Source organism: Trematomus bernacchii, unplaced genomic scaffold (assembly GCF_902827165.1).
Source record: "Trematomus bernacchii unplaced genomic scaffold, fTreBer1.1, whole genome shotgun sequence".
Taxonomy (NCBI): Eukaryota; Metazoa; Chordata; class Actinopteri; order Perciformes; family Nototheniidae; genus Trematomus; species Trematomus bernacchii.
Genome location: NW_022987686.1, coordinates 2,353,139 through 2,374,529, shown reverse-complemented (window position 1 = coordinate 2,374,529; position 21,391 = coordinate 2,353,139). Strand labels below are relative to the sequence as shown.

Genomic DNA, 21,391 nt, shown 5'->3' with positions numbered 1-21,391 from the left:
TAATGTTCTTTGTATAGGTCTGATGAGGACAGTGGCTTATTGGCTATGAATACTATTTATTTGACTATCAACAGTTCTCAATAGTAAGGAAACCATTAGTGGTTCAACAGAGTTTGATTGGTCCATATTTATTTTATCTTGAACTAGTGTTGGGCAGTTAGTATAGGAGACGTTCTTTATGCCTTTTTACAACCTTAGACATTGAACAACGATGGACTTTGAAGACAAAGACAGTCTGATAAATACTGTGAATAGCAAATAAGGCTGCTGGTGTGAGGGGGAGTGAAAGCTTTAAAGAGTGATATAAAAGCAATTCTAAGGTGGATTTCACCATCCTCTATTGTCCAAAAGTACACAATGGGACGGTATATTATTATATGACTTATAAGGTTTAAGGGAATACACCCTGAAATACATATTTTATAACAAATCAAGAGGTTGTGCTACCTAATTAGCTGTCATTCGAGTTGCTTTTCAGATACAATGGTAAAAATGACAAATGTGTTTGAGAGTAAACAGCACATATCTCACTCAAAAGCAGTCTTGGTTTGTCATGTCTTCATTACAGCTGACGAATTCTGTGAAAGATGAAAGCCTCAGAGTACTGTGGCTATAACGCTACAGCTGACTGCCTCCAATTTTCTCCCAGACATCAGACTGGGCAGTGGGGAAATATGAACCGGCCATCATGAGATTGCAACAGCAATCCCATCCTAACAGAGCTATTTGGTGGCTGAGCCCTTAAAAGAAAGTTGAATTCAAATGTATGCCTGTGAAAGCACATTTTGAAGCTCCCCTCAGACCTTTCACGCTTGGTTTGTCTTTGAGTTTCACAGCTATAAAGCTTCATAATAATCCACAGAGCTTCACAGGGCATCGTTTAGGAAAGAAGAGGTGACGGACATTTAACAATTAATCAATTATTAATAGTGAAATAAAAATGAGTCCTTCCACCTTTAAATTCTAATCATGCATACTCACAGTATTTTCACATTGAAATATAAGCTGTTGCTTGGCTCATTATTCATCATTTAATTATTACTTGATGTTATTCAGGCGAGTTTGCTGAACCAGCATCAAATAATTACGAGTGACACCTCCATCTACATATCTGTGTGTGATGAATTATCCCATCTGTTGACTTCAGCCAAACATACATCACAGTGTAGCTGTCACACATAGTGATGGAGAGAGCCTCTGTTAACTAACTCTCTCTCAGCTAATCTAAGACGCTCTGCCTGAGCAGAGCGCCGATTGGCCATTATCCAGAGCGGCTTGGATACGAGGAGGTGTGAACGGCTGGCTTTGAAAGAGACTGCCTCAGACTTTCTTTTCAATCTAACTTTTGCAACTTTTTCAAACGAGCGCTAAAGTTAGAAAAAGAGACGGGAATCTAAAAGCAGGAAAATATGCAAGTGTGAAGATCACATGAAGGAACATTTAAATGACAAGGCTGGTGACTGGTTTTTGTTTTCAACCACATCCTTAAAAACTTACCAAAGCTTGTTAGTCTATCTTTCTGGACCACCCTACCCTATCCTTATCTGTTAAATCCGACTGAACTAGACGAATCACAGATTTAAAAGGGATATTTAAAAAAAGAAAGCCTGATTAAATGGCTGAAACAGCTGGGTACTACATTTTATTTGTATTATTCTTAATCAGAATTTGAATAAATAAAGACAGTATACATGCTTTTGCAAGCTGTAGTTACACTATATACAACAAGGGGAAAGCAAACCGACACAAGGTACTGTATCCATGCTGTAGGAGTATAGTAGTAACATATTATAATACGGCTAACAAGGACTTTTATCTACATTTCTTTGTTTAACGGACTGGGGTGGGAGTTATAGCACATTGTTTAGGACTATTATCAGCTGTGGAGTGATACACCTTTTGTTAGAGCAGCAGGACGGAGTAGCAGTAACTACTGTTACACTATTATACATATCTGTGTGTGTAAGTAGGATTTTGCTATTTTGCTCATTTGAGAGCAAATTTGAACAGTTTTATATATTGTGGGGTAGTTTAAGGCTTCATAATACAACGTACAGTAGAATCATAAATCTGGCCAGTAAATATAGCTGTTAGATAAATGTGGTGGTGTAAAAATTGTCGAAAGTGACATCAAAAGTTTTTTTTTTAAATTAAGAGGAATACAAATGTTTTAGTCTTGTTAAAGCGTTCCATTGTCTTGACATTGTAAGTGGGAGCTGTAAACACCTTAACTAAAGGTTACTTATCTCTACATTTACACAGTTTTTATTATCTTGTGTTGATGGGGAACAACAGGCGGACTCCTAAACACCCCATAAGTCACTTTTATCGTTGTGTTTGCTTCAGTGAGCCCGAGCAGCCCGAGGGGAGACATGAAGGCAAACAGCATGGCTCCGGTTGACTCTTCCTCTCCATCGCCAAGTCTACTGCAAACCAGCTACAGCTGATCAAATCCTATCGTACATCATGTGTTATTTTCCTGTGTGTGACAGTGCAACACAGATTTTTTTGTCAAATCTCATACACAATTATAATTATAGCCTGGAACTCAGAGCCCGAGGCACAGTGTGAACTTGCTGATAATTAACTTGTGCAGGGTGTGAAAGGGCACAGAAAACAAGATTCCATTTATTATCACATAATGCCACTGTTGCATGTGTCAAAGTAAGCGCTTTTACACTGGAGAATAGCTGCGGATGCTGTAAATATAGCAGGAAATATTAAGTAAATAAGCATGTGTGTTGGGTTTGTGATGCCAAACAAGAGTTTTAATTAACAGGCCAGAAGCAACAACTAATCGAGGCTAATTAAAAATGCCATTGCAGGACTCAACCTCTCAATCATTAGCAATATGTTCCATTTGATACAACATCCTCTTGCCCTTTAGTACATACAATACATCCCTAGATAGCCAATTTGCGTGCGTGCTTACAGCATTTAAATATTAATGCAATGAAACTGGCAATAAATCAAACTTGACTTTTAGCGCGAGTGTGAGGTGCAGTAACACTAAGCAGTGAGAGTGAACCAAACAGTAAGACAATAAGCTTAAAGACAGTACACCAGACAGCTGAAGGGGGTGTAGGCATCTGAAAGGTAATTATTCTCTGTGGTCTCTACAAGCAACACCTCCTACATACATTCGGTGATGTGTTACAAAAAGAAAACATAATGAAGGAAGCTTAATGAACATGTTAGGACTGTTATCAAGGAGACAGATCTACTGAAATGGCATTTAGCAGGCAGGTCTCGTTCCAAGGGCATCCAACGCCAACGCTCCGTATGAGACGCACTGCGCTTTAAGGCTGCATCTACATCAAAAAAGTCTTCCGTCCACACGGTATCGGCTCTAGAAACGTGTCCGTCCACACAAGACGGCTCGACCCGCTGGAGACGCTGTAGTGCATATGCCGGGCCTGTAAGTGGCGCTGTACTTCCGCCACAAAATACACCAAAAGCAGCGAAGAAGACCCCCCCCCCCCCCCCGAGCATGGTTGCCCTTCTGGTTATTCTCCGCGGTGGATTTAGCAACATGTAGTTCTCCATGTCCACTGTTGCTGATGGTTGTGGTAGAGGAGCTGTAGATTTTGCACTAACATCTGCAGTGAGCAGCAGAGGCGGGGCTATGGCTTCATCGTTATCAGGAAATGATCCTACACACGGAGCCGTTAGGGCTCCCCCCACCCCCAGAGCGTTTCGTCCGCAGATCTACCCACCTTGGGACCCGTTACCGTTTGAGGGCTCCGTTTCCGCGGTTCCGTTATGGCCACGAACAGTCCATACGATAGAGAACTGTCGCGGATACAATCCGTTTCGTGTCCGTGTGGACGGGGCCTAAAGTAACTCCAATGCAAACCAATCTGTGTGACGCTCAGAGAAACGTATATAGTATTGAAAGCCCGAAAGTCAGCAGAGAAGGGAAGGGAACGGATATTTAAGTTAAGTAGGATAGAAGGAAGGAAGGGAGGAAGGGGTGTCTGTCCAGTCAAACAGGACTTAAACCAAGGGGACTGGGGTTCGTGTCCCATGTAAAACCCAAAGCGGAAGACAAGACAATAAGTCATCATGTCACGCACATTGTTTTTTAGACCAAAACCATTATCTTATTTCTAAACCTAACTGAGTAACATGTTTCAACATAAAGAACCCTCAGGGTCAAGAAACTACACCGGGGGCTTCTGCCCGTGCAAAATATGAAGGGTAGGAATGAGTTAATGTAATGTGCAAAGAGAATTAAATGCCTTTGAAGGCTTAGAAATAAGGTTTGTGTTCAGAGAGTAACCTCCAAAGAGATGAAGGTCACTTTCTGGCCAATAAAACTTAGTTTCATGGGAGAAGATGGAGGTCATCAGTTCCACCTTCACTGTTAGCTGCAGTATAAAAAGGCCTCATCATCAAAGTAAATATCCATATCCGCCCCAAGGTCTCAGGACGCTTCTGTACAGTATGTGTTGTGAAAAGAGCCTGCAGCGGTGCATTATTGTGTCGTGAAGGATTTTACAAGAGTTTCCTCAACCGCAACTCAGTCCCTTCAAATGTGATGAAGTGGGCACTGGACTCTGAAATAGATTGCATGCAGATAAGAGAGAAGAAAACACGCACTACTGCTGTCTTCAAGAAACGTATATTATGGTTAGCTGAGCATAGTTTCAAACTTTACTCACTTTTAGGCAACTATAAATAAGTCTCAATAGCATCTGTGGGAGTGATTTAGTAAAATGACCGTCTTCCTCCTCAGACATCCTCAGCTGAATCAGGATGGTACTCGTATATCATAGCAGGAAACATTAAAGAGACAACCTCTTAAGAGTTTAGGGGTGCTTGCCAAGTCTTGCACCTCTTCCAAGGACACAGGGGGATTAAGGAGTGAGACACCAAATTCAGCATTTCACCTAAGACGCAATTCTAACATCATTATTTTAGAGGAATAAAGGCAAAGCTCATTTACAAACTTTACAATGAAAAAAGACAAAAACTCAACAAGGGTTTTCGTGAAAAACCACAGCAATAACAGGAAAGAGGAACTTTAAAATCTAGAGACATTGAGACAACTGAATATCATAGAGGAATTTTAAACAAAAACATGGAAAAACAATGTTCCATTATATAAAAAGTGTACAGCTAATATCGCTGGGAGGATGTACTACGGAGAAGCAGTGCTCTGAGCTACACGCTAACATCAGCATGCCAACATTTAAGGCTAATTCTAATGTCAAATTTTAATCAAAACACTGAAGTTATATTGAAATTAAATCAAGTCCTTTTGTATTCCTCTTCCAAAACAACTCTTTGGACCACAGTGTTATGCAACATAGAGTTGAATCTGTATAATTTGTGTGTAACTTTTTTAAATGTTTGCCCACAAATTCTACTAAAACACTTCTTACTGTAGGTAGGGTGGGATGTATTTGAATTTGGACTCATGACTCATCTTCAAATAATCAGTGTTATGAGTAGCCCGAGTGTGGTGCTGATAAGGCTCTCAAGTGGAGGAGGACGCTCAACATTACAGTCTATAACAATGTAGCTTAATTTCAGCTTTCAAAAGTAGCCCCTTTTTTTTAGCATTTTTATGACAGCACTGCACTCTCTGCTGTGAACAAAAGCGTGGAGAGATGTGCCGCTGTGGCCTCCATCAGAGACGTCATCTGTGAGAGATCTGTGTGAACAGAGTTTATGTGCTTCCCACTGTTGTTCCTGCCGGGCCCCTTTCTCTCCGTCACCCACACACAGAGCCTCATCCTGCCACAGCTGACTAAGTCTAGCTGTGGCAGGCCCACACTGTTTGTTGTTTGATCACTGGATTTGTTTCAGCACCTGCAGGCCCACTGATCTGGATTTGGCGTCCCACTGTGTGTCAACAGGAAAACAGCGTGTGGAAACAAAATGGCAAGTTAAATAAAAATAAAAAACAAGTCCTCACAATGTTTTTGTAGATTTGAAGTGAATGTTTAAAACTACCACTTACAGTATGTCATTACGTCCGTTTTCTGTTGGCTTTTTATTAAATTTTGCCTCTCTGTTAACCCAAAAGTGCTGACAAGAGCCTGTGATTTAAATGTTCTACCGAACATCATTCAGATAACTGCAAATTAGTTTATGTGGTGAGCTCTGAAGTCAGGTGGGATTACGGAAGACATATTGATATAGCAATTGTTCTATTTCTACATTAATGAGAACTCAGGGCAGGTCTGGGGTTTCAGTTAATGGAGTGCCTTTATTTAACCAGGATTGTCCCATTGAGATATAAGAGATCCAGGTGGCCGTGGACAAGATGGCGGCACAAGCAGTTTCACGCCTCATTCAGCACCACACAGAGTGTCCGTCTTCCATTAAAACGTACTGCTGCTGAAACAACTGCTGAACCCCAAATTGAATTTCTGCCATCGGGGAAATCAGCAGGGCTTCACAAGATATTTTTAGTTTGTGGGTTGAAGGTGGAAATTACAGAAAATAACATAAAACTAATCTATGTTTACTTCTGGGTGGTTCGTTTTCATACATGAGAGATTCTTGTTTTAATTATGTTTTCGCTGCTCACTCAGCCACTGGACTTAAATGTGGGAGGATTTAACTATCATCAATCACAGCTCTAGTAAACAACCACTGGGTCATTAAATGTTCACCTGCCATAATTTGTGATTTAACGCCGATTTCACTCGTGTGTCTCAAATACACATCGCTTAACTTGGGCAAGTGATCGTAAACGGCTCAGTATATTTTGTTAAATGTCACTTTCAGCATCATCTTTCACAGGATGATGCAATTTAAAAAGATTACACTTTGGATCCATGTATGAGAGGGAAAGCAGCATTGATTTATGGCAGCTGTGGAAGCATGGGATTTGCAACTAAAGTTGTTTTTAAAATATATAAAAATCTAAAAGTTGATTAGGGATATGAAACAGTTGGCTGCTAGGCATTATATTGATTATTGTATATGTAAATGTTGAGCAATTCTGTGCACCATTGTGGATATCCTTGCTTTCACATCCTCAACACCAAGTGTCATCATCCCTGAAGGACAGATATCACAGCCTCCTTTTTGACAGGACACATCTGAAGAGCTCTGGCTCATGTTTTACAAAGAATTTGATTATTGAATATTGTTTGTACAAGACGCAGTTTACTGTCTCAAGTTGACATTCCCAAAAAATAAAAGCAAAGTTAATTTACAAACTCTAGGTCACTCCATTCTAGGAAAACTGAAAAAAGACTAAAAGGTAACAATGGCTGTCCTGAAAAAAATGCAGCAATAACAGTAAGGGGATACTTTTAATCTACACACATTTAGACAATTGAATATCATAGAAAATCCTCAAAATCATGCGGCATAAAATTCCGCAAAGGCACAGCAGTGCTTTGAACTAAATGCTAACATCAGCATGTTTTTGAAAGTGTGCTCAACGCATTGTGGAGCCTGATGTCAAGAGTTGTGTCAACTGCTGCTTCTAAGTTCAAGATTGTACTTAAACATCAAGTTTAAAGCCAAAATAGACAAGAGGTCCTAGATATGCTTCGTATACTGGGGAGAATTTGAACATCTATCGATCTTCTATTGAAATACAGAAGAACAGATGTAGCAATTGGATGTCAAATCCTTTGTACAAAATATCATCACAAGCAACATATCCATCCTTAGACCTTTATCAGGTCAAATTAAATCAGGACTTAAGTGTCATTAATAAAGTAATACAAAATTATTGACAGTTTGCCCATAGAAACAAGTTATTCTGCTTAAAGGAATTTTAAAACTACACAACTCAAGAAGTAAACTTTGCATTTATTGTACTGTAATAAGTTTGACACTGGGCCAATGTAATCGCACCGTGAAAACTGCTGCTGCTAAAATGTTCACTTCTATCCTTTAATGATGTCCAGAGGGAAGCATTATGTGTATTCTGACAAAAAGCAGTGATGTTTTTTTCTTTGTTGAATTGCACTGTAAGAACATCCTTCAAGACAGAATAATAATTGGGATATAATCGAGTTCTCAGTTTGAAAATATCCTTGAGCTCCAAGAAAATTGACTAAATTTGACCGCACGGAGGGAGACAAAGCACACAATGTTCCCTCAAAATATGTAATGTTTTCAGCGGAATACGGCCAATATCTTACTTACCTATTGTTCACTCTTTTATGCTGCTGTATGCAAATACAGAGGCTAAAGAAGATAAGGACGAGATGCTCTCTTAATGCCTGCTGCTCTCTCTTTTGTAAAGGTTGGGTGTATTTGCATTTAAAAATGGTAATCCTGCATGTGTCAGGTAATTAATGATAGTTATGGTTTTATTATATTCTTACCCATGCAATTCAAATTTCCCCCTAGGGATTAATTAAGTCTGACCTAAGCTAACCTCTTACATATTGGACTGTATTCTGTGCATGGAGAGCTTATTTTTTACATTTCAATTGCATATTAAAGAGCAATCCTTCAAAGACTTAGACTGTAATTCCTGGTGCTGGATTTTCTCATTTCTCCCACGCTGGCAGAAAGCAGAGATAACAATTGTGTTTTGAATCTTGTTACAGTTTTATGTAAAAATGTTGGGTATTTTTATGGTTCCTGTTGCGTCTCCCCATTGCAATCCTGTCAAGCTTTTGTAGTCTCGCAAATAGTATGCACATGCTGCCCTGTGAGTTCCTGTGAATTCTCCACCTGCACTGTGATGAATCATTCAATGAATTGCCAAATTTCCATGTTTGTAACATCTGTGTTTATTGCAGGAGGCTTTTGATGTCTGAGACCCAATTTTTATACTTATTCCGCCCAAGCCAAGGTGACAGAAATGGGATTTTGGCTGAAAGGTAATGAGATAAAAATGACCGCGCCTTAGTGTTCCTGTGACAAATCTGCTGGAAGATTTGATTAAACTAAATAATACCTTCTTTATTCAATAAGATCTTCATCCATCTCGCATTTGAACGACTGAAAATGTCATATTGATACGCTCCAGATACAGGTTTTCACAAGCCATTATGCACTAGAAAAGGTAAAAAAGTTAATTTACATTTTCCGGAGCCTCGAACCGTAAATAAATCTTACGAATAATGACAACATCAATAGCAATTGATCTGAGGACTCTAAAGAAAGCAACACGTTTGAGCGGACATCTGGAAGGCATTGGCCATGTTGTTAATGGATGCATGAAAGTAAGAGCGAAGCCCCCCCGAGGCCGTGCAGCATTCGGTGTAACGTAGCTCTTTCATTACTTGGAAGGCTGAAATGTAGCAGACGGAGTGGGCGAGACGATGGGGCCCTTAATCATGACCTACAAAGATCTGTTTATCGGCAGCAGAACCTGGTGGAAGATGCTGGAAGCAGAGCCAATAAAGGTGATGTCAACGTTGGACATTCTTCCCTCTCCTTTCCTACTGAAATGTTTTTGTACTTTCTAAAGTCCAAGGAAATTACACCTATCTCTTCCTGCATTTACACGAGCTCCAGAGGTTTCTTAACTGCTGCAAGGAGATGTTCTGGAAATGCATCAACAAGGAAGGAGTCAATAAGACTGTATAGCTCCGAACGTAATCTTCCTTACAAAAGGAGTCAGTATAGGGTCAAGGGCCAAAAAGTGATTTTCACCCAAGAGACCACTGCCGGTGTTCTGTGTGAAACAACTAGCAAAATTGACCATTGTTTACAACTATGTAGCAAATGGTTTTGACTTGGTATCTCCCCCTAAACATCCCCAGTTTCCCTTAAAAAAAAAGACAAGGGGTTTATTGTCAAGAGGGCTGAAGAAATAGAGTTTTGGGTTAGAGTGGAAAATTATCTGGCTAGAGTGAATTTAGAGAATGCTTCTTAGGCCAGAAAATCAGAACCATTTCAACAGTTGAAATGAAATTCTCCCACAGCATTTTCAATACACTCTTGCAGTAAAGTAGAAGCCATTACAACAGAACGAGTCACAAATAACTGTAAACAAAAGATAAAACACAAAATGACACAGCGGCTCAGCGGCGAGACAGGTTGGATATTCCCAGCTGAAGTGGTGAACAATCACGGTACGTCCACACAGCAGCGTTAAAAAAATCTTCCAACGCTTCTGCCCATTCACTTTGAATGGGGTGACGTCACTTTGCCTCACTTTGCGCCGAACTGCATTGTGGGAAGCAGAGCGGAGCTTTCCAGGCATCTCAGGCTTCAAAAGTTGAGCAATGTTCAACTTTTGAAGCTTCTGAAGCGTTTGGTGGAAGCGTCAGCCAATCAAATCATATGCCAGTACAAGCTCTAGCCAATCAAACCGCTGCTTGTGTCTCAGGGGCGGGAGATCCATGTGATTTGTTGTTGGTCGAGCTTCAGACACGCCCACCGGCAAGCTTTTTCCAAAGCCGCTGTGTGGACGGGCCGTCAAAGAAGTCTTGTTGCTCAGCTGCTTTGACTGATGATAAACCATTTTTACCATATTTCTGTATTTGAGAGGAACCCCTGATTCAGCAACTGTTGATGTATCACTGCCTCCCAGCTGTCTTCGTTAGACTGATCAATGCGGCCGTTAATGGCAACAATGTGTTGCTCTTATCAGCAATGTCATCAGGTGGTTTCTCTGCTTTGCCAGTCAATAACGCCAATGTCGGTTTCCTCTGGCTGCCCCTTAAGACAGCATTAAAACAGAAGGCTGGTTATCAACCATTTCTCATTATAGCGGGAATCAAGAGACGAGAGCTATACTGTAACTGTTCCGGATGATTAATGAAAGACTTGTCAATCAGTGAAACTTTCACGTCTCTAAGCTTTTCATTCTCTCTGTAAAGAAACTTGTTTTTCTTTGTGCAATCCAAGAATTAAGGTCTTTCTCAGTACTGAGGAAAGTACATCCTGTGATACAGAGCTTTGTTGCTTCAGCTTATTCCAAAGCTTTATATTGTTCATATCTCTGGAGAGCCACTATTATTTCCATCTGTTATTGCACTCCTCACTAAGTGCTCCTGCAAAGGTCAACTAATAACAGACGAGAATAAGGCGCTTGATGAAAGTAAAAGAGTCAAGAGTAATATTGTTTCGACACCGACTGAACTCTACTCGATGCTCACAGATTGGGATTTGCATTTGTCCCGTCTTATCCACAATGTCATCGTTTCCCCTGCAACCTCATGTGTTTCTTTACCTCATGCATAATATAATGGCCACCCTCAAACAGCCAGTGTCAGGATCAGAGGGTAAATAATTCAGCACGTGGATAAGAAGCAGTCAAGGTCTAGGTGGTGATGTACGGATTGAATGATGGCTTTAAAATTGCATTAAAAGACTCTTTTATGCATTAAATTGAACTATCAGCGCTAAATGTATGTATACATTTTTATTTCAAATTGTAATGTGGCCCTGCTGTCATCTGTGAATTCATGTAAAGAATATACTGTAGGAGCTTGACTCAGCAGGGAAGAGGGAAACATGCTATTGAAAGTGGGATTGCATAGCCTTAATGGACTTACTACATACTGTGGTAATACTAAGTATGTACTCAAAATGACTCCCTACAGAGTGGTCAGTCATTACAAAGTCAAGCATTGCAGCTAGTACTGTTAATATCTTCAAAAGACAGCAAATGTTTTAAAGGGGCCCTATTAAGCTTTTTGTGGCTTTCCTTTTCCTGTAGTGAACTTTTTGTGCATGTAAATGGTCTGCAAAGGCTAAAATCCCAAAGTTCCCTCCAGACGGAGTTTCTCTCCAACAAACTTCCCTTTCTGATCGTTTCACAGCAGTTACGTTCCAAAGCACACAAACACAACCGCATAACCCTGAGGGGGAAAGGGCCACATTTGTAATGAATGCAGCCAAAGCACATGCTTCATCCTGCTCTGTGTACGTGCTGTGACTGAGGCTCACTCAACTGAGGGAAGGAGCCTTAATAGACTGAACTATAATTCAGCACAGTATTCGACAGTCAAATCTCAACTGGAGAACACTGAGGATTGCTTTAGATAATCTAAAATAAGAGTAAGACGAAAGGACACAGTGAGTGAGTGAGTGAGTGAGTGAGTGCATAACAACAGTCGCAGGGTGCTGCATGCAGAGTGGAAACTAAAGACTTTGTTTTTGTTTCAGTGAGCTCTGATTAAGTTTTAGGTAAGCGCCAGGTACGCCACCTGCGGCTCCCTGCACTGTCAGAGTCTGGCAGACACACACTCTACATTAGCAGGGGACAAAGCACACTTAGGCTTTGAGCCATAACAGCACCTGGGAGGCTGATAAGAAAGTGAAACAGCAGTGATGTATGGTGACAAGTCTCCAATTTACCTGCATAGGATACAATTAAGGCACAAGGAGGAATAATGGATTATGAAGTATGTGAGGTGAATGCAGAAAATTGGAAGCTGCTTTAGGGAGGGGGGAGAATTGTAAGAGCTCTCGTCTAAGTTTGCTCATATTATTATAACCTTACTGTTTGGGTTTTATGATATTTTTAGAGCAAATGTGGCCGCACACATACTTTTCTTATGTCTTATATCTTGGTACATAAAATATATATGTTGAGTCTAGATGTGGATCATTGATTGGCAAAACTCGCTTCCTTGCCACCCTAACCATTAGAGGTCAATTAATAACTTTAACCAATTTGCAAGAGTTTGTCAATAAAGGGCACGAATTAGCACATGGAGCTGCTTAAAATGGAGAAAGATTGATGATATTTGAACCTAACACCCAAGCAAACAAATCCCCTCCAAGAGATTTAGGCCACGTGTCCACACGAGACCGCTCGACCCGCTGTAGTACATATGCCAGGCATGTAAGTGGCGCTGTACTTGCGCCACAAAATACACCGAAAGCAGCGAAGAAGACCCCCCGAGCATGGTTGCCATGGTTGCCCTTCTGTTTATTCTCCGCGGTGGATTTAGCAACATGTAATTCATGTAGTTCTCCATGTCCACTTGTTGCTGATGGTTGTGTTAGAGGAGCTGTAGATTTTGCACTAACATCTGTAGCATGGTCAGTACTGCGTCTGGAGCACGAAAGGAACCCTGTGATCCGCCATTGTTGTTGTTGTTGGCGAAACACATCAGCAATGACACGGGTGACGCGGGGGTGAGCAGCAGAGGTGGGAAGAGGCGGGGCTATGGCGTCATCGTTATCAGGAAATGATCGTATAGGACGTACACACGGAGCCGTTTGGCCCCCCAGAGCGTTTCGTCCGCAGATCTACCCACCTTTCCCCCCATCCTCTACATTCATACATGACTAACCAAAATTATACTCCTCATAAATTACTTCTTTGATATGCTAGCCGAGTCATATCAGATGTGTATTCTGCAGAGCCTGCTTTGTTCTGTGCTGACTGCATACATGTCTTGTTAAGTGAGATGTTTTGCGTTGCAGTATTAAATGATGTTCCAACACATGTCTGTGTCTGGGCTGCTGAAGAAGACAGACAGAGGCAATGCAAATTACCTCGCTAACTAGACTCCTAGGAACTGCGCCCTGGCAGAGCCAACGCCCCCCCGCACACTGATTTCTAGAAAATCCCATTGATAATATGAAAGCCTCGTAACACCAATTTGCATTATGGAAGTGTTTTTCACTAAAGGAGATAGGCTGTGCTATATTATTTTTTCTATCTTCTCAGCCCGAGCCCCTCTGAAGGATTCATTTGTTTTGATAGGCTGAATCCGAAGGAGCCCTCTGCCTCCTTGTAATGAAGTAAGCTGTACATTATGCACAGGGGCCCCGACACAGCCTTTGCCTCCGATGTGCATTCGTTGTGTTTTCTGTTGAGCGTAATTGCAAGAGACAGGTGCTAGTCCTCATTTTCAGCCCAGGCAGGTGTGAATTCCACAGAGTGAAATGCACTTAATAACCAAACTGCTCACTCTGGTGTCTTCTGGTGATTTCAGAGACAGCTCAGGGCCGGGCACTTGATGCTGTCATGGTGCTGCTGGGTAATTTGTAACTCTCACAGGCTCTTGGCCAACTCAGACAGGACAATATTGACCTGAAAGATCTCAAAATGTAAAGCAATTTCTCCTTTTAGACACTTTAAAGAGCCATTACGTGGCTGGGCTGTACAATTAGGAAAATATAAACTCGTATTCTATAAGATTCTGGGTAAATGCCTTACTCAAGATTCACTAACTTTCTTTTTCTAGAAGTTTTCAATTGCATGTCACTGTTTTCATCAGCAGGTAATTTTGCTCAGTTGTCATCACTGAATAACTCAACTGTCAAGAGGTGTAATGGTCAGTTTCACACTTAGGTCACATGACAATAGAGCACACTCAATCTGCTGACAGTGAGAGGATTTTCCAGAAAAATAAAACTGGGCACCTTATAGAGAAAGTACTTTATAAAAAGGTATAGATTATATTTATGCCCACAACACAAAATGTAACTGTTTTTGTTAACATGCAGCAGTTTAAACGCCTTATATCATTTTTTATTCCAGATGCGAAGCACGTCGAATTAAACTGGCAATCAATTATATAATCTAAAGATGTTTAGAGAAAGTGTGCTTTTTATGTAAAAAAGTAAAGTCTTGTTTTAAAAAAAAAAAAAAGAGAATTAAAGCCTCAGGTTTTGTTTAAAAGATGTCTCTTACGTAAAGACAAACCGTAAACAGTTATCTCAATTGACTTCTGTGTTAAAGTTTAATCAACTATATTGCTGTGCTGTTATCCTGTGCAATAAAGGATTGATACTGGCCTATCAGATGTGCTTAATTTCTCAAAATGAACATATTCTGACTTTACCGTTGTCCATATTTTTGTCATCGCTAATACAGAAGGGGGTCAAAACTATGAGGAGCAGACACAAGGAGTCCATGTTCTGCCTACAGTGAATCACAGGACAAAATCCTGCACTACAGGAGAGCTGGATGAAGGCGGTTAAACCAGAAGCATATTTACCTTTGAATATATTAACCATCATGACATGGCTTCATCCATCTGATGAAGTCCATTATTTGAAGACGTGTATGCCCCTCATCTCTAACGTCAAATGTCTCTGACTTTGAGGATAAGATAATCTCAGGTAAAGTAATTTTGTTCTGTCGCAGCTCACACAATCTTCCTGATAGATGAGGCTTTCCATGTTCCTCCATTCAATTATCTATTAATGAGCCTCCCAGTGATTGTCTTTTGGCCGGCAGTAGGGCTTTATGGCCTCTGTGTATTGCGGGGGAAAGAAATAGTGCTGCACTGTTCCCGCTGATACATCTCAACACACTGAAACACATAAACCTGGAGTTATAAGCAAAGAAGCAATGGCAAAAAGGTAATTGTACTGTTCATGTGATTGCTGCACTTCAAACAAACTTGTGACAAACTGTAAAGCATTAACCCATCACTGTACCCTGTATGCAAGGGCTGGTCTGCCTTCACTAACTGTACGGAGGCTCAGTCACTGGTACATTTTTATATATAAAGCCATGTTAGGGAAACTTCCATCCTACATCTGCTCCCTGATCTCACGGCGAATTGTAAGTGGCTACTGCCTGAGATCGCATGCTGTGGTTTTATTAAATGTGCCAACTGCTAGGACTGTCTTAGGGAAAATAGCATTTAGATGCGCAGCTCCACTGTCCTGGAATAGTCTGCAATTAAAATGGAAACTGAGCAATCTGTTGCCACTAAATGTTTTTAAAGCTCGGTTGGATGCTACTGAATCGGAAGCTGTTGGTACCTGTGCATGTGGATAGTATGTCATTTGTAATCCCTGTAATGCTACTGTATGATGTCCTTTTGTTGTTCTGTTTATGTTTTTAATGTTTCATGTGGAACCTACTTGAGCAGGTCTCCCTTGAAAAAGAGGTCAATGATCTCAATGGGATACAACCTGAATAAATAAAGGTTTGAAATGAAATGAAATGACTTCCAAATGTATGCCTAGGGTGCCGCCTATACGTAAAACGCACATTATTAAACTACTTACAAGATTAAACTACTTACAAGATTAATACACTTGTTGAAGTTAAATGCTTAAATAATGAAACATACTGAATGGAGAATATCCTCTGGCTCTTTACAGGCTATACTTCAGTACATGGAGGTGCCAAGCTTTTACCTTTTGGATATAACGCTTTCATTTTTTATCTAAAATGAGGTCGCTTTTTGGTAAGAAGAACATGAGTCATGCAATATCTGGCATTTTATATTTTTGGACATATTAACTCCAAACCACTTGGGGTTTGTTTGGCAGTACAACCCTTCGGGAAACAAATCTGGCTTAACAATGATTTTTTATTCATTGCACTGATTATAATAAATGAGAAGGCGTATATTGTGATCATGTGTCTTCTGAAATGTTTCCTGCTTTATGATGGCTTCTATACCTGTCCAGGTCTCACTTCCCTTTTAAGGTTGAGGGTGGTTTGAACTGTTACAGAACTCACTGACTAAAGCACAACACTGCCATCTAGTGACAAAGTACGGTGGTACAACCACTGAATCAGTTCAATATGTCATCTGTCATGTGCAGATGTGCATGAGCAGCTGGCTGAGCTGTTTGGCAGTACATTGAACTTCCAAAGTTACTTCCAAAATTGTATTTATCAAATAAAATAAAAAATCATAATTACCAGTACCAAATTATTTTTCAGATCGTAGAGTTTGACGTATACAGGCTTGGGGAGTAACGGATTACACTTAACAGGCTTATGTAATCAGGATACAAAAAAAAGGCACTACTTATTTGTATAAAATTATATATTGAGGTAATCCAGAAGAAACCAAAAGTAATCATGGTTACAATACTTTTGTATTTTGATAAAAATATAAGGTTACTGACTACATTTGTTTAACAGATATATAGTAATTGTAACTGAATACATTTTTCAAAAATCCCTCCCAACCCTGATTATAAATTTTAAAAATGCAACTGGATGATGTTGTACTAATTTGAATCTTTACAATAAATGCATTTGGATCATGCCTTCAGAAAACATGAAATGGCCTTAAACAAATTAATATATCTTCACAATTCCATTAATAACAGTGACTGACTCCAATCCCAAACACTACTCCAGTTCTCTATGGATCCACTTGTTGATGAGTATAAACTGAGTTTTGCCGCCCTCAGCTGGCGGACTGTACACTCTTAGAAATGAAATATGGATGTTGTTTGCATTAATTGCTTTTTTTATATTGAAACTACTAAGTAAATGCACTTTTTACAATTAAATCAAGAGACTTTAATTGCATTTATGTAAAAGTTCAAAGTTTTGGGATTACATTACCATGTTGTGTTGTATTTAAATGGTAAAGTTATTTAAAACGCACTGATTGTCCCAAAGTGCTTGCCGTACTTTCTCAGCACATGCGCTGTAAGACCGGGGACATTTGTCATTTGAATCCTGTGACTGTGAGATGACAGAACCGCATTTTTTCCCTTTCCTGTGCCATCCTGCGATGTTATGGTAAGTTTCTTAAATATTAACATATATTAAACACAAACGGTCCCTGAAATACAAAAGTTGATGTGTATTTTTGATTTCCCTGCTACCAACTGTATACTTTGATGATAGATTTGAAAAGCGGTGCAGCCTAGCTAACAGCTAGCTAACAGCTAGCTTAACGGTCACTTTTTAATTATGTTCCCTTGCACTTAAAAGTGTTAGAATATGTCACAAAAGAGGTGACATTTCAAGCTTTGTCTGTATAAGTCAATCGTTATGTATTTAATGATTTTAGCTTGATGTGGTTATAATAGTAATGTTAGCTCTTACCAAAAGTAAGTGGACACGTTTTTTTCCCTCCTTTTTTAAATTTTTTTTTTTTTAAATGTGCTTGATTTAAAGATTTGAGAGCCTGGTTGCAAACATCTCCAGTGCCAAAAAGGTCATAGTCGGTTAAGGTCTTCTAAGTCTATTAAAAATAACTTCATCAAGTGTAACGCCCTGAGGGAGGTTTTTTTGTTCAATTGTAAAGCTTATTTGGAAGAAATAAAAATCCCATCTGTGCACTGTACTGTTGCGTCAGGCGGAGCCGTGCCTGGTCGTTACGTTAATTATGTCGGCCAGGAATATCAAAGTGTGAATTATTTAAAGCATGTACAGGAACACACTCAACAAGCACATCTTCCATTAAGACAGCTCTTAAATAGACACGTAATTCACCCGAAAACGTGTTTCTTTATAATAATCAGAGAGAGAGAGCAAGATTAAATAGTGGCAGGTACTTCAGCCGCAGATGCCACTATTTGCTGAGACAACTGCGGCTGCTGAAGGGGTGTTACTCTGGGTGCCGAGCCAAGCGAATGTGTGTGGCAGTTGCCACTTACCTGCCGTGGCAACTGCTTGTGTTTAAACAGTTATTTATCGTGGAAAAGTATTTCCATGTTCTGCTACTCTGTAATTCTACTCAATTACATTTCAGTGGGAAATATTGTACTTTTACAACACTACATTTATTTGACACTTGTAGTTACCTTTTTAGATAATGTTTATATTCATATACATGTACTACTAATTTACTCGGTTCTTTCCAAAATATGCTCTATATCAGTGGTTCTCAACTGGTCAGGCCTCGGGACCCACTTTTTACTTGGTCAATACATCGCGACCCAACATTTTGAAGCACTCAAATCTATTCAACAAAAAATCGTGCTGTAATATATACGCTTTTGAGCATACAATATTAATAAAAGTGAAGTACAGTGCATATATCCCTTCACAGAACTAAAGTATGCTTTTAAAAAAGGTTTAATGAGATGATGGAATCAAAGCTGAACTATATAAAAAGGCACACATGCTGAAACCCAACCCAGCAGGGGGGTCTGGGGGGATTCTCCCCCAGGAGATTTTTAGAAATACTAACATAAACTACGCATTCTGGTACACTCTGAGAAGAAAATCGGGCCTTCAAAATAAAAGTTTGACTTTTCCCCCAAAAAAAAAAAATTCCAATTTTTTTTTTCAACTTTTTTTTCTTCACTCACACATCCGCGACCCACTCGAAACGGGTCCGCGACCCACTTTTGGGTCGCGACCCACCAGTTGAGAACCACTGCTCTATATTAACAAATCACAACATTAAAAAAATCTTGTATATATGTAGATTTTTTATTATAAGAACATTCATTTTTATTCTATGATGCAACCCTTTTACAAAAGGCTTTCTGCACAAAGTACTTTTTCTTTTGATACTTTATTATATTTGGCTAATAACACTTTGGAACTTTACCTTAAGTATTATTTTGAATTTGGGACTATAGCAAGTAATGGAGTATTTATACTTTTACTTTAGTACAGGATCTGAGTACTTTTTCCACCACTGCTTAAGATCCAGTAATGGGTTGCTATATCCTGCACCTCACACCCTGAATTATGTTAATGGCTGCAATAATAGTTGTTATTTACAATACATTTGGATCATTAACACATTTCTCTTTTTCTCTAGGTTTTGAATGTGGAGATGCAAACAGTGTACTGAGACTCAATCTACAAGGTACCAATTACTGAAGCACTATAAATTAAAACACGGCCATTTTGGTCAGAGACACCCATATCCATGCACATACTATGAATGCCCATGCTCTTTCAAAACATGGAATGCTCTTAAAACACATTTAAGTAGATGTCATGTTGAATCTTTACCTGTATTAAGTGCAGAGCTATTTTAATAGATGCACATGTATAAGAAAAGAACCTCAGCTGAAATTCTTTGTTTGGTTTACACCAGTAGATGTCCTGTCCTTTCTGCTATGACACTTGATGGATATTATTAGCTTTAAACAAAACATTTGAACCTGTATCACAATGTGTTGCAGGTAAACGCAGAATTCACCCGCATCACCACCGTTCCGCTGCTGCCTACCTTCATGTCTCAACTGGATCGCCATTCGTCTCAGTTGATGAAGGTTTTCAAAAAGAAGGGGGGAACAGCAGGACGCAATTTGGGCCTGATCATGGCAGCCATGGACAAGGTATGTAGTTGTAATAAATTGTGTAGTTTGGGCACTGCAACACCATATTCTCTTTATCTCTCTCTCGTTGTCCCTCTCATATAAATATATTTTAACCTCTCTGACCCCCTTCTTTGACTTGCCAAAAATCAGCACACAAGCATAATCAGTATTCTTGTGTGAAGATTTTGAAAATGTGTTTGTCCCTCAGGATCCCACAGTTGAAACACGACGGGACTGTGTCCTTAAAGCGCTCTGCGTCTACTTGAATGAAAGATATATAGATATATATATATATATATATATAGATATATAGATATATAGATATATATATATATATAGATATATAGATATATATATATATATATATATAGATATATATATATATATATATATATATATATATATATATATATATATATATATATATATATATATATATATATATATATATATATATATATATATATATATATATAGATATATAGATATATATATATACACCTGAACATCAGCAGGAGTATATATATATATATATATATATATATATATAGATATATAGATATATATATACACCTGAACATCAGCAGGAGAGGACTCTTTAAAGTAGAGACACTACATACTGATATACACCTGAGCATCAGCAGGAGAGGACTCTTTAAAGTAGAGACACTACATACTGATATACACCTGAACATCAGCAGGAGAGGACTCTTTAAAGTAGAGACACTACATACTGATATACACCTGAACATCAGCAGGAGAGGACTCTTTAAAGTAGAGACACTACATACTGATATTACACCTGAACATCAGCAGGAGAGGACTCTTTAAAGTAGAGACACTACATACTGATATACACCTGAACATCAGCAGGAGAGGACTCTTTAAAGTAGAGACACTACATACTGATATACACCTGAACATCAGCAGGAGAGGACTCTTTAAAGTAGAGACACTACATACTGATATACACCTGAACATCAGCAGGAGAGGACTCTTTAAAGTAGAGACACTCCATACTAATTTGAACCTGAACATTTGCATAATATGTCCTCTTTAAATAAAAAATAATTGAATTTGTTTTTTATTCAAAGTATTTGCTGCTACTTTGGTTATATTGTTCATGTACATTTACAACTACATGTATTTATTTACAATGGATCCAATAAAAGGATTTGCTCATTTGTTTCATATTATAAAATGATGTGTGTCAGGGTTCTCATACTGATAATCATGAATACTATGTTCTAATCCCACTTTAGGATGTTGAACTTGCAACAACCCAAATGGAGCCAATGGTATTGGGACTCTATCTCGTGAAACACGAAGGAGCAGAACCCGGGGAACCACTTGCGGATGTTGGATGATGGACCATCATCGAGGGTGTTGGAGTGCTGCGAGAGCTGAAATACTTGGCAAATGGATGGGCAGTATTGCTTGGACTGATTTACAGCCTCAATCTGAGCTACCCCAAGGACCTGAAACATACATTTGAATTCATTCAAAAAGTATTGATGGGGTTGGATGGCAACAGACTGTCAACCAAGGTGCAGGT

The 21,391-nt window shown here is 39.3% G+C and overlaps 1 long non-coding RNA gene across 2 annotated transcripts; it reads left to right on the top strand.

The window, feature by feature from the left end:
* The first annotated feature begins 17,271 nt into the window (after nt 1–17,271).
* LOC117488162 lies at nt 17,272–20,109 on the top strand. Of its 2 annotated transcripts, XR_004556507.1 has the most exons (4): nt 17,272–17,347; nt 19,329–19,376; nt 19,699–19,854; nt 20,045–20,109. It is a non-coding gene; the product is annotated as an uncharacterized LOC117488162 (long non-coding RNA). The 2 variants fall into 2 exon arrangements; XR_004556506.1 differs by lacking the exon at nt 17,272–17,347 and having other exon boundaries at nt 19,152–19,376.
* The last annotated feature ends 1,282 nt before the right edge of the window (nt 20,110–21,391 follow it).